Source organism: Camelus ferus, chromosome 6, assembly GCF_009834535.1.
Source record: "Camelus ferus isolate YT-003-E chromosome 6, BCGSAC_Cfer_1.0, whole genome shotgun sequence".
In the NCBI taxonomy this organism is placed as follows: domain Eukaryota; kingdom Metazoa; phylum Chordata; class Mammalia; order Artiodactyla; family Camelidae; genus Camelus; species Camelus ferus.
In genome coordinates, this window is record NC_045701.1 from 38,307,156 (window position 1) to 38,320,913 (window position 13,758).

Genomic DNA, 13,758 nt, shown 5'->3' on the forward strand with positions numbered 1-13,758 from the left:
ACGTGATGCTTCCATCTTTACGGCTCCCAGTGGCCTTGCTTAATTCAGGGTTAGATTTTAGTGCTTATAGGACAGAGCTCTTTAGACCTTAGCCCAGGGGTCCCGTGATTCTCTCTCCCTTCCCCTCCTCACCATATTGTACACTTTATGTTTGTTTCGGCATGGAGAGAATTCCTAACTTTTATTAAATTCTTCAATGAGACTATGACATAGTATAAGAGCCTATGATGTATTAGAATGAATAGACTGTCAGGGAAGCTTCCATAAATGTTTGTTTTTTTTTTATCTCAGAGGAGCTTCTGAAAAGTATAAAATAGTAGAGTAGTGGCGTTGAGATGATCCACTTCGACAAGTACCTTTTCTCCCTTGCCAGTTAGTGCAGAACTGTGTGCGTTAGCAAGCTCTGGATTGGATCAGTCTGCTCTTACAAAAATAGAAGAGCCTGGGAAGGATGATGCCAGTGTGCTTACCTTCTAGGTGATCTGAGGGCATTCTCTCAGGGATAAAATTGTGATCAGAAAGTGTCTTAGGGCCTGCTCTTAGATGAGGACAAATAAGTGATAAAACCTTTGAGGTGTTCTGTGTTGTGAATTTTAGCTTGGAAAAATTTTAAAGCAATGGTAACCAAATGTCTGCTTCAGACAGAAAACTGTCTCAATAAAGCACTTATTTTGACCAATGTTATTTCCTCTTTGTCCTCCAAGATAAACTAGGTATGAGTAATGCCTACTCAGATAACTAAATAAGGTTATTTTTATGGGATTTTAAAACATAAATCAGCAAAAAGAGAGAGAGAGCGCTATCCACCAAAAATTACAAGAACAAGTAATCCATAATCTTTCTTTGTGGCAGAAATTAGATAACAGGGCCAATGGTCTGTTATTGCCACTTCAAAATCATGATAATAGTCATTCTACCAGCATATGAGTAAATGCTTAACTTCTCATTCTGTAAGATGAAGGTGGAGGTATACGTCCAGCTCACTCAAAAGCATCATGGAATCCTTGAGAGAGAAGTTTGACAAAGAGAGGATGGCAGACTTTCGCTAGGTGGTGCCACTGAAGGATAAAAGTTGAGGATATCAGCAAGGAAATGCTGTGAGGAAGTATTCCAAGTGAAGGATTTGGACCTGCATAAGGCTCATAAGACTAATGCTGAATTAGTTACGGAGTAAAAGAGCTGTTTTTGATCAGAAAGTGAATGACCAAGTTTAAGTTTGCAGAGCTGGAGCAATTCTGGGTCATGACAGGGTACAGGATTTGGTTGGTCATGGGTGTGTGGGGCTGAAGAGGAGTGGGAATGAAAGTCATTAGAAATGCATAATCCATCCATTGTTTTTTTGACATCGTCCTGTATCTTTATTAGATCCCTTATTTTTCACTCCTATGCTTTTAATTATTTGCCTTCTAAACAGCAAAAACTTGAAGGAGAGGTAGAATGTCTTAATCATCTCTTAACCTGCAGAATAAGAAACGTGCTTAATAATCTTCACAAGGGAACGAGTGAGAACTTTCCAGCAGAGAGAACTCTGTAAGCGGTTGTGGGACAGTCATGTTGTAGCTCCATTGTAGAGGGAATCCCGGCTATGAGTGGGATGTGGATTTGATGACCTCCGAGATTCTTCTGGCACTTAAGAGCCTTGGAGTCTGAATAATGTTAAAGCATTTGAAATTAGAAAGTGTTCCATAAATGCAGAAGAGAAATGTTATGCTTTGTTTATACCATGTTATCCCAGTTTTCCCCAGTTTTTAGTCTTACTCTGTTTTTTCCCCCTTTGAAGTGCATTAGTTGCCATGGAAACAGTGATGTCATTGGAATGGTCAGGGTTTATTAATGTCTGCAAGAACATTTTGAAGTTAATTTAAATAATTTCTTAAAACTCAAGGCTCAGACAGAGGAAGGAGAAGAAGAAATGACTATTAATTCTCTGTTCTCTGCCTGAAGTGATACCAACTCTACCAAATCCTTGATTATCTCAGTATTTATAGGTAGACTATTTTTTAATGATAAAAAATTTTCAATCTTACACATTTTTAATGGTAAATACTTTATGTGCTGTGTCATTCTCATCCATTTTTGTTGCCTTCTTTTACGAGAGAAGCCCAGGCACCTCAATTTGGAGCCCTTCCCCTACCCTTTGAACTTTTGGAGTCACAAGGATTTCACTTCCCAGCCCTTCTTTCTTAGGTAATCTCCTTCCCAGCTCCTCAAATTACATTAAAGTCTATTTCTTCTCTTATTCTTTCTGTACATAAAAGATCACTTGGTTAATTTAAATTCAATAAATAGCTATTTATTTATTCTGCAAATATATATTTACTGATATTGGGTGTCTTCTTTTTAAAAACACTGTATTTATTTTTTGTTTGAGAGGGAGGTAATTAGGTTTAGTTATTTACTTATTGATTTTAATGGAAGTACTGGGGATTGAACCCAGGACCTTGTGCATGCTAAATAAGCATGTACTCTACCACTGAGTTACACCCTCCTCCCCTTGAGTGTCTTCTATAAGCAAACTACTGTGATAAAGTCCATTAGTGATTAAAAAAAAAATGGAAGCTTTTTCTTCAAATAATTTGTCACCTTGTAGACTAGCTCCATTAGGGTGCAGGGGCCCTAAATTCTGAGGGACATGAGAATTTTCTTCTCTGGGCTGTCAAGGAGGGTGTTCATGGAAAAGCCATTTTTTCCCCCATATCCCTGTAATTTTGCATATGCTAGTCCCTTGCCTGATAGGCCATTGTCAGTTCATATTCATTTCTCAAATCTCTGCTCAGTCATTACTTCCTCTCAGAGGCTTTTCCCAAACTACCAGAAAAGGTTAATAATTCTTTCTCTGAACTACCTGAATATATATTTCATTTGGCTCTTATCCCACTGCAACTTTACCTGTCAGTCTGCACAGGAGAATTTGAGTTCTTGGCTGGTAAGAAAACATACCTTAAATATCCTTAAATGTTCACTGCCTGGCACATAGCAGGTGTATGATGAATACTTGTTACACTGACATTTGACCTGGGATATAATGCCACCCACGATCTGCTGTTCCCAGCTCAAGGCTGCTCTGACTTGCATTCTCTCTGTCACAGGTAAACTGTCCATCTTTCACGTCTTTGAGATTTCCATACAGTTTCTCTTCTTATGGTCCTCAGCATGCTGTTTCCCCATCTGAGAACCTATTACTCTTACTTTTCACCCAGCAGCTCCTTTTTATCCTTTGGTATTTGGATTAAGGGCTCTTTCTCTGGGAGACTTGCCCTGACCCTGTTACCTAGATAGGCTCTTGCTAGTGTATGATCCAGTAACAACTGTTTCCCCTTTTGTAACCGTTTTCACATTTGTCAGTACTTTCCCACTTATAGTGCCGTACTGTCAGTTCTGTGAGCGTAGGGACCACTTACCTCCCTCTCTGTCTAGAACATGTAACTGCTCACTAAATATATACTGAATGAGTGATTGCAGTAGGATTTTCACAGGCATATCATGGGGCTGGGGGAGGGAAGACTTCACTCTGAAAAGAATGAGGAAATCACAAGTGTTCAGGTTTGTTCGGTTAGTCTGTAGTTGAAGTCATATGTTTGGATGTGTCTATGCCAGGGCTAGGTTTGGTCAAGCCTTAAACACTCAGGAAAGGACATTCTTCATAAGATTTTTAGAGACATCCATAAAGAATGCTGGATAAGAAGTAGACAGAATTAGAACGGAGCTTTAGAAGGATTTAATCTGGTGAAGATGAATGGAAAGGATAGGGGCAAGGAGAGTGTGGAGGCAGTGAGGAAGCATTTGCAAGGGTCAGAGTTATTCACGCTGCAGGCTGTGACCCACCATTGAGTCAGGAAATCAATACAGTGAAGGATATAACCGGTTTTTAAACAATATCAAGGTAAATTGCTCTTAGGAAGAGAAAATGTTGTTTCATAGGGATTTGATTTCAGTCATAAACACACATGTGTTTTGTATCAGATCAAGATGTCACATATTTCTCTTAATAAGATAGTTTAATAAGGTAGAAAAACACTAGTGTACATGATAGGCAGTAAGGATCTGGTTTAGAAAAATGGCAATGAAAATGGAAAGGGGAATAAGTGTAATCGATATTTTGAAAGAAGAATTGACAGGCTTGGCGATTGATTGCATAGGGTAGGGTGATTAGGAAAAAAAGGCAGAAATCAAAGGAATTTTGAGAGTTACGCTGCCATTAATAAATCTACTAGGAGCTAGTTTTTTTTTACTCAGGATGACAGTGAACTAGAAATAAGAGGTTAGATTCTCAGTTACAAGTCCCTGCCCTTATTCTCTAAGGGTTGTGATTTAAAACTGTTTGACAAGGAAGAGACTGGTAGAGAAAATGATTTGGTGTCAGCCTTTTTAGTACTAGTCACATCACATGATGTTTGCGGCTGTCTCTTCTCGTCACAGAACCAGATTTTTTATTTATCTGTATATTTGTAGCTGCTTATACACAGATTTTTAAAAGCACATAGAGAGCCATATTCTTTAAGCATCTCTTTTGTGGTTGCAAATTAAATTACTTTAGAAATTGTATTACAATTTTAAGTCAATAAGGTACTACTTAAAGGCAGAGGCATCTTTACGTAATAGTTAAGAGGGATGAGCTCAGGAGTCTGAATGCTAGAGTTCAAATCCCAGATCTGTCACTTTGTAGCTTAAAGACCTGAGCAAGTTACTTAATCTAGCCTCAACATTCATGGCACTAGGTATCCATTTGTACCAGGAATCCATACCTTCAGCCTTGAATGCCATAGAACTCATGTGTTCACAATATGTGTCTCAGAGCTTTTTCATCATCTAAGTTTGTCTGTTGGGACCCCAAAGTCCTATTTTGTTTAACACCTCAAGACTACCTACCTTAAAAACCAATTTAGAAATAGGTAATCTTACATGAAAATAGAGGCAAGTGACACATTTATTTTCTCCTTTTCAACCTTGAATGTAGTTTTCCCTCTGTGATCATCAAGTAGTCTCACTGGATTCTCTGGGATGTTTAATAACTTTGATGTATTTAGGGAATCTTTCATTATTGGCTTTGAAGATCTTGCAAAGTGCTGTTTGACTTCTTTCTAGGAACACTATTAACTAGTTTGCCCAAGACATAATGACACTTGGCTTCCTTCTTCACAATTGGGTAATCTTTCCATTAAAAAAAAAATGACTTTTCTTCAGTGACAGCCTTTGTAGAACTAGGTAGGCAGCATTCTGTATCTCAGCCATAATTATATCTTCAAGACTGAAGATGTTTGCTCATTTGTGTCTTTCTCCAGCATCTCACAGAAGCCCATGTATACTTAAAAATGAGACTGCTGTTCTGTATGATTTATGTGAATTAGACTAATCTAACCCTCACAACAACCCTGTGAGGTGATAACATTATTTTCCCCCACTTTGCAAATGAGGAAACTATAGTACAGAGAGATTCAATAGCTCACATAAGGCTACCCATCTGTTTGGTGGGCCTCTGGAATTTTATCCTAGAATATCTGCTTTCCAGAGCCCACATTCTTAATTGCTATTTCTCTGATTATCTAGAGTTGAAGTTTAGTAATGTGACCGTCATAGAATACTACAGAATGAAAGATTCCAGGAAACAAGAGGAGTCTCCATTAAATTTGCTTATCATTGGAGTCCTGATTGCCCAGGCGGGCAAGTAAAGACAGAAAACTGGTGAACTGAGAAGCGGGGAGGAGTTGAAGGGGCCAGAGGTTCTGTTGACTGTTGGGAGAGGTAAACTGAGGGTCTTAAGGGAGAGGGGAATGCCATGGCCAGGAAAATGGCGTGAAATCTGAGGCTCAGCCGCATCAGATGAGGATGGTTCAAATCAGGCCTTCCTTTATAACTGTGCTCTTAACTGCTATGTTAAATCACCCCACTAAACTGTATCGACTCGTCCATTGTTTTAGGCCATGTAGTTTCATGAACAGAATCCTCTAGTTCATTTACTTGTCATCTTTGGTGACTTCCACATACAGATCAATGACCCAGCTGATTTGAATTTGGCTCTGTTATTTACTAACTGTGTGACCTTGAGCAAATAATTTAGCTTCAGTGTTTTGTGACCCATCTCACAGGTCATTATGGCAGTTAAGTGAGATTGTATATACAGTACTTAGCACAGGCCTTAGCACATGATATGGTGACGGGTAGCTCTGAATGTTACGGTTATAGTGGTAGATTTTAGAGATCATTACAAACTCTCATTTTAGAATTCACGGCATAGGGAAGCTGAGTTGCACTTCATGGACCCAGAGCTAGTTAGTTGGCCCTGGGAAGAGAATGAATACAGCCTCCCCATTGATGGGTCTTTCCACTGCCAGATTAATTCTGAAAGAGAAAACAAGTACACCCATCTAATTTTTAAAATGATTGTATCTGTCCACATGCTTCAAGGAATATACCAAAAACTGGTACAAGGCCAATGGAGAACTGAAAAGCACTTATGAATCAAATCAATTTCAGTTATTATTATTCATTCTCCATTTAACAGGGAGTTTTTCCTCTTCATTTTTTCTTAAATCATAGCTCTTAATCCTTGTGACAGGATCCAGCCAGCAAGAATTTAACCTGACTGTAACCTTGAGAAATTGGATTATATAGTAGCCTGAAAATCTTACCTGAATCTGGGTTTAAAATGCCAAGAAGAAATTAAAATTGGGGTCTTTTGAGCCTGCTTAATTCAATACATTTTGGACACAAAAATCCAATATTTCAGAGCAGTGTTGATATTTCAAGAGAGAGGGTTTTTTAAAAGTTAATAAAAGAAGTACTCTTCTGGGCCAGTGATGGATTGGAATAATGGAAGAATAACATGTAAAAGGCCTGTGGAGGCTGATGTTAGGGAGGCATGGGGCACACACTTTCTTTCAGTAAAACCAGCTGAAAAAGAAAAAAGGATCTTAAACTTAGATGAGGCATTAAAGAGTGACTGAGCATGCTTACAGCTGCGTCTCAGTGGTATTATGTAAATTAAGCTATGGCAAAGCGTCTGTTCTCTGATGTTTCTGTGATGAAAGGGTACACAAAATAGCTCTACAATAAACACAAACAGCTTAACAGCGTGTAAAGTATTCACACAATGTAGGGCTTTTTAGAGGGGTAAGGGTATGGGGTGGTTATGTGGATATGAATTGATTTCTATTTAAGACAAGATCTTTTATGAATAACATTATAATATGGATATTACAATCTCCTTTCTTGTTATATTAGCTGCATCTGTTCAAATCACTGATTATAGAGGATTAATCTTAAATGAACTAGGGCAGGGTTTTCTAATCCTTTTATTACTCAAGGCTATCTTTTAAACTTTTCCCTATCTAACCCCATGTTCTTAAAAGGCTGTCTCTGCCACATAGTCTGCATATCTTTCTTTTTTTAGTTTGCATATCTTAATAAGTAATTTGTTTTGTCTTTTTTAATTAAATATATGTGTGTGTATGACTGTTGTATGACCTTCTGAACAGAAAGAGATAACCACACACGAGTGTTGTCACAGTCAATTGATGTAATTTTAACTAAAAGCAAATAAACTTGACAGCTTATCTGTCCTGTATAATCTTTTTTTTATATATCAAAGTCTTTGCTTTTATTAGCTTTTTTTTTTAACATTTTTTATTGATTTATAATCATTTTACAATGTTGTGTCAAATTCCAGTGTTCAGCAAAATTTTTCAGTCATTCATGGACATATACACACTCATTGTCACATTTTTTTCTCTGTGAGTTATCATAACTTTGTGTATATTTCCCTGTGCTATACAGTGTAATCTTGTTTATCTATTCTACAATTTTGAAATCCCAGTCTATCCTTTCCCACCCTCCACCCCCCTGGTAACCACAAGTCTGTATTCTGTCTGTGAGTCTATTTCTGTCCTGTATTTACGCTTTATTTTTGTTTATTTGTTTGTTTTTGTTTTTGTTTTTTAGATTCCACATATGAGCGATCTCATACGGTATTTTTCTTTCTCTTTCTGGCTTACTTCGCTTAGAATGACATTCTCCAGGAGCATCCATGTTGCTGCAAATGGCATTATGTTGTCGGTTTTTATGGCTGAGTAGTATTCCATTGTATAAATATACCACCTCTTCTTTATCCGGTCACCTGTTGATGGACATTTAGGCTGTTTCCATGTTTTGGCTATTGTAAATAGTGCTGCTATGAACACTGGGGTGCAGGTGTCATCCTGAAGTAGATTTCCTTCTGGATACAAGCCCAGGAGTGGGATTCTTGGGTCATATGGTAAGTCTATTCCTAGTCGTCTGAAATCAGTACTGCAACACCTGCTTTTTTGGCTTTTCCATTTGCATGGAATATCCTTTTCCATCCTTTCACTCTCAATCTATATGTGTCCTTCTCCCTAAAGTGGGTCTCTTGTATGCAGCATATTGAAGGTTCTTGCTTTATTATCCAGTCTGCCACTCTGTGTCTTTTGACTGGAGCATTTAGTCCATTAACATTTACATTAATTAATGATAGATGTGTGTTTATTGCCATTTTGAACTTATCTTTGCAGTTGAATTGGTATATCCTCTTTGTTCCTTTCTTCTTCCTTTTGTGGTTTGGTAATTTTCCTTTGTATTATCATGGATTTTATTTAATTTTTGTGACTCCTTTGTAAATTTTTGGCTTGTGGTTACCCTTTTTTGTAAATCTATCAACCCATTACTATAACTGTTTTTATTAAACTGATAGTAACATGATCTCAAACCCATCCTACTGTTAAAAAAAATTAAAAAAGAAAGAAAAAAATATTCTATATTTCCCTGCCTCCCTCTCCCACTCTCAGTGATTTGTATGTCTTCTTTTATAATTTCATGTTTACTTTATTTGTAATTCATGAGTTATCACCTTTCCAGTTGTGTGTTTCTCATTTCTGTAGCATCCTGCTGCTTTTCTATTTAGAATAGCCCTTTCAATATTTCTTTTAGCATGGGTTTAGTGTTGCTAAACTCCTGCAGCTTTTTTTTTGTCTGTGAAACTCTTTATTTCTCCTTCTATCCTCAAGGATAGCCTTGCTGGATAAAGGATCCTAGGCTGCATCTTTTTTTCATTCAGGGCTTTGAATATATCTTGCCACTCCCTTCTGGCCTGTAGTGTTTGTGTAGAGAAATCAGCTGAGAGCCTTATGGGGATTCCCTTGTAACTTACTCTTTGCTTTTCTCTTGCTGCCTTTAGAATCATTTCTTTATCCTTGACTCTGGCCATCTTGATTATGATATGTCTTGGTGTGGGTCTATTTGGGTTCTTCCTGTTTGGGACCCTCTGAGCTTCCTGTACTTGGATATCTGATTCCTTCTTTAAGTTTGGGAAGTTTTCAGTCATGATTTCTTCAAAAACCTTTTCAATCCCCTTTGATCTTTCTTCTCCTTCTGGGACCCCTATTATGCGAAGATTGGGACGCTTTATATTATCCCATAGGTCCCTTATGCTATTTTCATTATTTTTTATTTGCTTCTCTTGTAGTTCTTCTGAATGGGTGCTTTCTATTGCCCTGTCTTCTAGATCACTAATTCGTTCCTCTGCATTATCTAGTCGGCTTTGCACAGCTATTAGAAGGTAAATGTTTCATTTCTGTTCAATATTTTAAAATATTCATAAATGACAGACCCTGCTAAATTTTTTTTTGCATCTTTAGAACCTTAGAACAGCATTAGGTAGGAGAACTGTCAAAATAAGTTTATAGTCAGACTTTAATTGTCAACAACGGCACTGTCCAATAGAAATATAATTCGAGGCACAAATGTAATTTTAAAGTTTTTAATAGCCAAAATTTTAAATATTTTTAAAGATATGAAAAAAGTGGTTAATTTCAATAATATACTTAACTCACTATATTGAAAATACTATCATTTCAACATGAAATCAGTATAAAAATTGAGAATCAACTAAAAATGAATTGTATTTAAAAGTGCTAGGAATTCTGACTGTTCAATAAGAAAAAGACATAATCAATGGAAAAAAATAGACAAAAGACCTGAACAGATACTTTACCAAGCAGAATATACGAATGACCTATAAACATATACAAATATACTCAACTTCACTGCTAATTTTGGCAACACAGTGCACAGGAGAACTGGGCACAGAGTCAGGAAGGATGAGAACTAACTGGAATGCACCTGTACTTCTGCATATTTCTGTCACCGCCTCTGACCACAAGAAAACTTTATAGTGTAACACCTGAGGCCATACTTGCTCTCCCCAGTACTTTCTCTCCCCGAATTTCATGCCCCTTTACCTTTGGTAGACTTTAACCAGGAGCCATACAGGGAAGAAGATTCTAGGAAATACAGTTCCCAGTATAAACAGATTGACAGTTGAACAGTCCAGCGCCATGAGATACCACTACACACTTACCATATTTGCCAAAAATGAAAAAAGACTGATGATGCCAAGTGTTCGTGAAACTGTGTCATGGTGAAGTTCTCATACATTACTGGTGGGAGTGTAAGTTGGTAGAACCTTATTGGAAAATTAGCGCTTTTCATTACTGAGGTTAAATATGCATAACCTAATACCCAGGAAAAAAGACATGTATTAAAATACTCATAGAAGCATTGTTTAGAATAGCCAAAACCTAGAAACAATACAGATGATCTACAAGAGAATGAATAACTGTGGTATAGTCATCAGAGAACCTTAGGACTCAGTGAAAATAAACTACAGATGTACATGGTTTAGCTGGATGAATCACACAGAAAAATATATTGCATTACTACATTCATACCAAGTTCAAAACTAGACAAAATTAATTCATAGTGTTAGAAATCAGGTCATTTATACTTTTGGCAACACATTTTGGAGAGTACACAAGGAATGCTAGGGTGTTGGCAATGTTTTATTAACAGCGTCATGGTAACATGGGCATACTTACTTTATGATAAGTCCATTTAGTCATACACTTATGATTTGTAGACTTTTTATGTATTCGTGGTATACTTTGGTGAAAAAGCTTAAAGAGTAACTTGTAAACTTTAAAAAATTATTGAGGTATTTTATATTCTTTTACTTGTACTAAGTCTTCAGTATCCATTGTGTATTTTACACTTACAGCACATCTCAGTTCAGACTAGCCACATTTCAAGAACTCAGTGGTCACATATGACTAGTAGCTACCTTATTAGACATTGCTGGTCTAGAACCCCACTGTTTCAGAACTTCCCTGGGGTTAGACTTTTATTTCAGCTCTTTCCTTGGAGTGTCAGGTGGAAAAAATAGGGGGTTGTTCCTCCCAAAGACCGCATCTTAATTTTACTGCTACTGAGAGGTAAAACAGAATAATAAAAAAATTCTGTATTATATACAGAATATTTCTGTTTTAAAGAGATGATTCTTTTTGTGTGCAGGTTCACAAGATGCCCAGTAAACCATTGTTTTGGTTATTTATTCTTGTTGCTTTATTGACCATTCTTCATTCTCATGACCACTTTTTTTTTAAAGCACACACTTTATTGAAGTATGATATACATACACAAAAGGCATAAATTGTAAGTGTATACAGCTCAATGAATTTTGCAAAGTGAACACACCCATTGTTTATATTCAAGAAAAAGAGTATTACCAATAGCCCAGAAACTCCTGCCTTGTGCCATCTCCCAATTGCTACCTGCAAAGCGGAATCCACATTGAACACCATAGATTAATTTTACCTATTTGTGAACTTTATATAAATGGAATAATAAGTATATAGTTTTGTATGGCTTATTTTGCTTAGAATTATGTTTAAGAAACTGATTCATACTGTTGATTGCAGCTTAGTTCTTTCATTCTGACTGCTGGGTATCATTCCATTGTGTGAATTTATCACAGTGTATTTGTCCATCTTACAGTTGATGGAAATTTGGGTAGTTTTCCATTTTGGGGTCATTAGTTATGAACACTTCTATACATGTCTTTGGTGATGTTATGTTCACATTTTTGTTGATGTATATAACAGAGTGGAAATACGAGGCATACATCAGTTTAAATAGATAATCACCAGTTTTCTGAAATGGTATACCACTTTACACTCAACTGAAACTATGAGTTTTGGTTGTTCCATGTCCTCAGTGACATTTGGTATTTTGGGTTTTTTTGAGGGGAGATGGTGGTGGTGTACTCACAAAGATGTTCATCTGTTCTAATCAGGTCTTAAGCATAAATGTATGGTATCTCATTGTGGTTCTAATTTGCATTTCTTGGATGATAAATAAAATTGAACAGTTTTTTCTCATGTTTATTCATCTTTGGATATCTTTCTTTATGAAGTGCCTGTTAAGTCTCTTGCTCATTTCTCTGGTATATTATCTGCTTTTTTCTTATTGGTTTGTAGGAGTTCTTTATATACCAGATAAAAGTCCTTTGTCATGTATGTTATGTGAATTATAGATATGATCTTCTATTCTACAGCTTGTCTTTTTACTCTCTTAATTATGTCTTCTGATTAAGTTATTCATTTTAATGTCCAATTTAACAAAAAAGTTTTTGTTTATGTTTAGTACTTTCTTGTGTCCTGCTAGAAAAATCTTTGCCTGCCTCCAAGATTATAAGTATATTTTGCTCTTTTCTTCCAAATGTGTTTTTGTTTTATCTTTCACATTTAGCTCTATAATCCATCTGGAATTAATTTTTGTGTATGGTGTAATATGAGGGTTAAGATTCCTTATTTTTCACGTGGATATCCAATTAACAGGCAGTGCTGTGCAATCTCCAGTATAAATTAGTAACTTTAGTGTATGAGTCTGTTCTGGTCTCTCTGTTCTATTCCAACTTTTTTTTAAAGCAAAGTAGTGTATGTGTAGGAAGTTTTTAAGATGGTGAAATGCTACAGTTAATTGGAAGTAGTTTATTCACAGTAACCTAGGAAGCAGTATTTGGACATTTATCCTTTAAATAGAAGAAGTTACATGTTATCAGTAATAAAGCCAAGCTTACTTATCACAGCCTCTGAATTTCAAACATATAATGGGTTGTTTATCTCTAAATTTTTCTGATTATATATCCTTATCAGTAAATGATATTTGAACATGTATATATAATTCATATGTATACATATATAGAGATAGATTCTAAAATGTATACTATATAGAGATATATTATAAATTATATAAATATATAGATATTAATATAAATTATATGTATCTATCTATAGATTCTATAATATGTACTATATATAGATATAGATTATGTTATAGATCTGTATATAGTATACGTGTACTAATATGTTATTTTCATTATAACACACACAAAAATTGGAATTAAAAAGAAATCATAAAGAAAAAAATAGAAATTCTAATACTTTCTTCCTACACCCCTGTGTCAGGCAATGTGGGCTGGATTACATGTACTAACAACCCTCAAATTTCTGTGGCTTAAAAAACAACACAAGTTTATTTCTCTCATTCTACATGTCCATTATGGCTTGGCTTTAACAGTCCTCTGGATCGTTCTTACTTTGGCACTCAGACTGATGGAGCAACCACTTTCTGGAAGCTTGCTAGTCCCAGGGACAGAAGGAAACATAATGGGGAGTTAACACTTAAAGCTTCTGCCTAGATGTGACACATGTCACTTCCACTCACATTTCATTGTCCAAAACAAGTTACATGTCCTCACCTAATTGCAGAGAAGAAAAATTGTAACCTTGTGCCCAGGAGGAAAATCCTGTGCAGAGAAGAACTGTGTAGGAGGAGAACTAGAGTATTTTAGAAAGCATTAAAAACTGTCACCTCTGATATGACTGATTTCAGAGAAAGTCCTGGATTTCT

The 13,758-nt window shown here is 36.2% G+C and overlaps 1 protein-coding gene across 1 annotated transcript in view; it reads left to right on the forward strand.

The window, feature by feature from the left end:
- NUBPL (nucleotide binding protein like) overlaps positions 1-13,758 on the forward strand; it is a 176,800-nt gene that overhangs the window by 144,872 nt on the left and 18,170 nt on the right. The window lies entirely within an intron of this gene.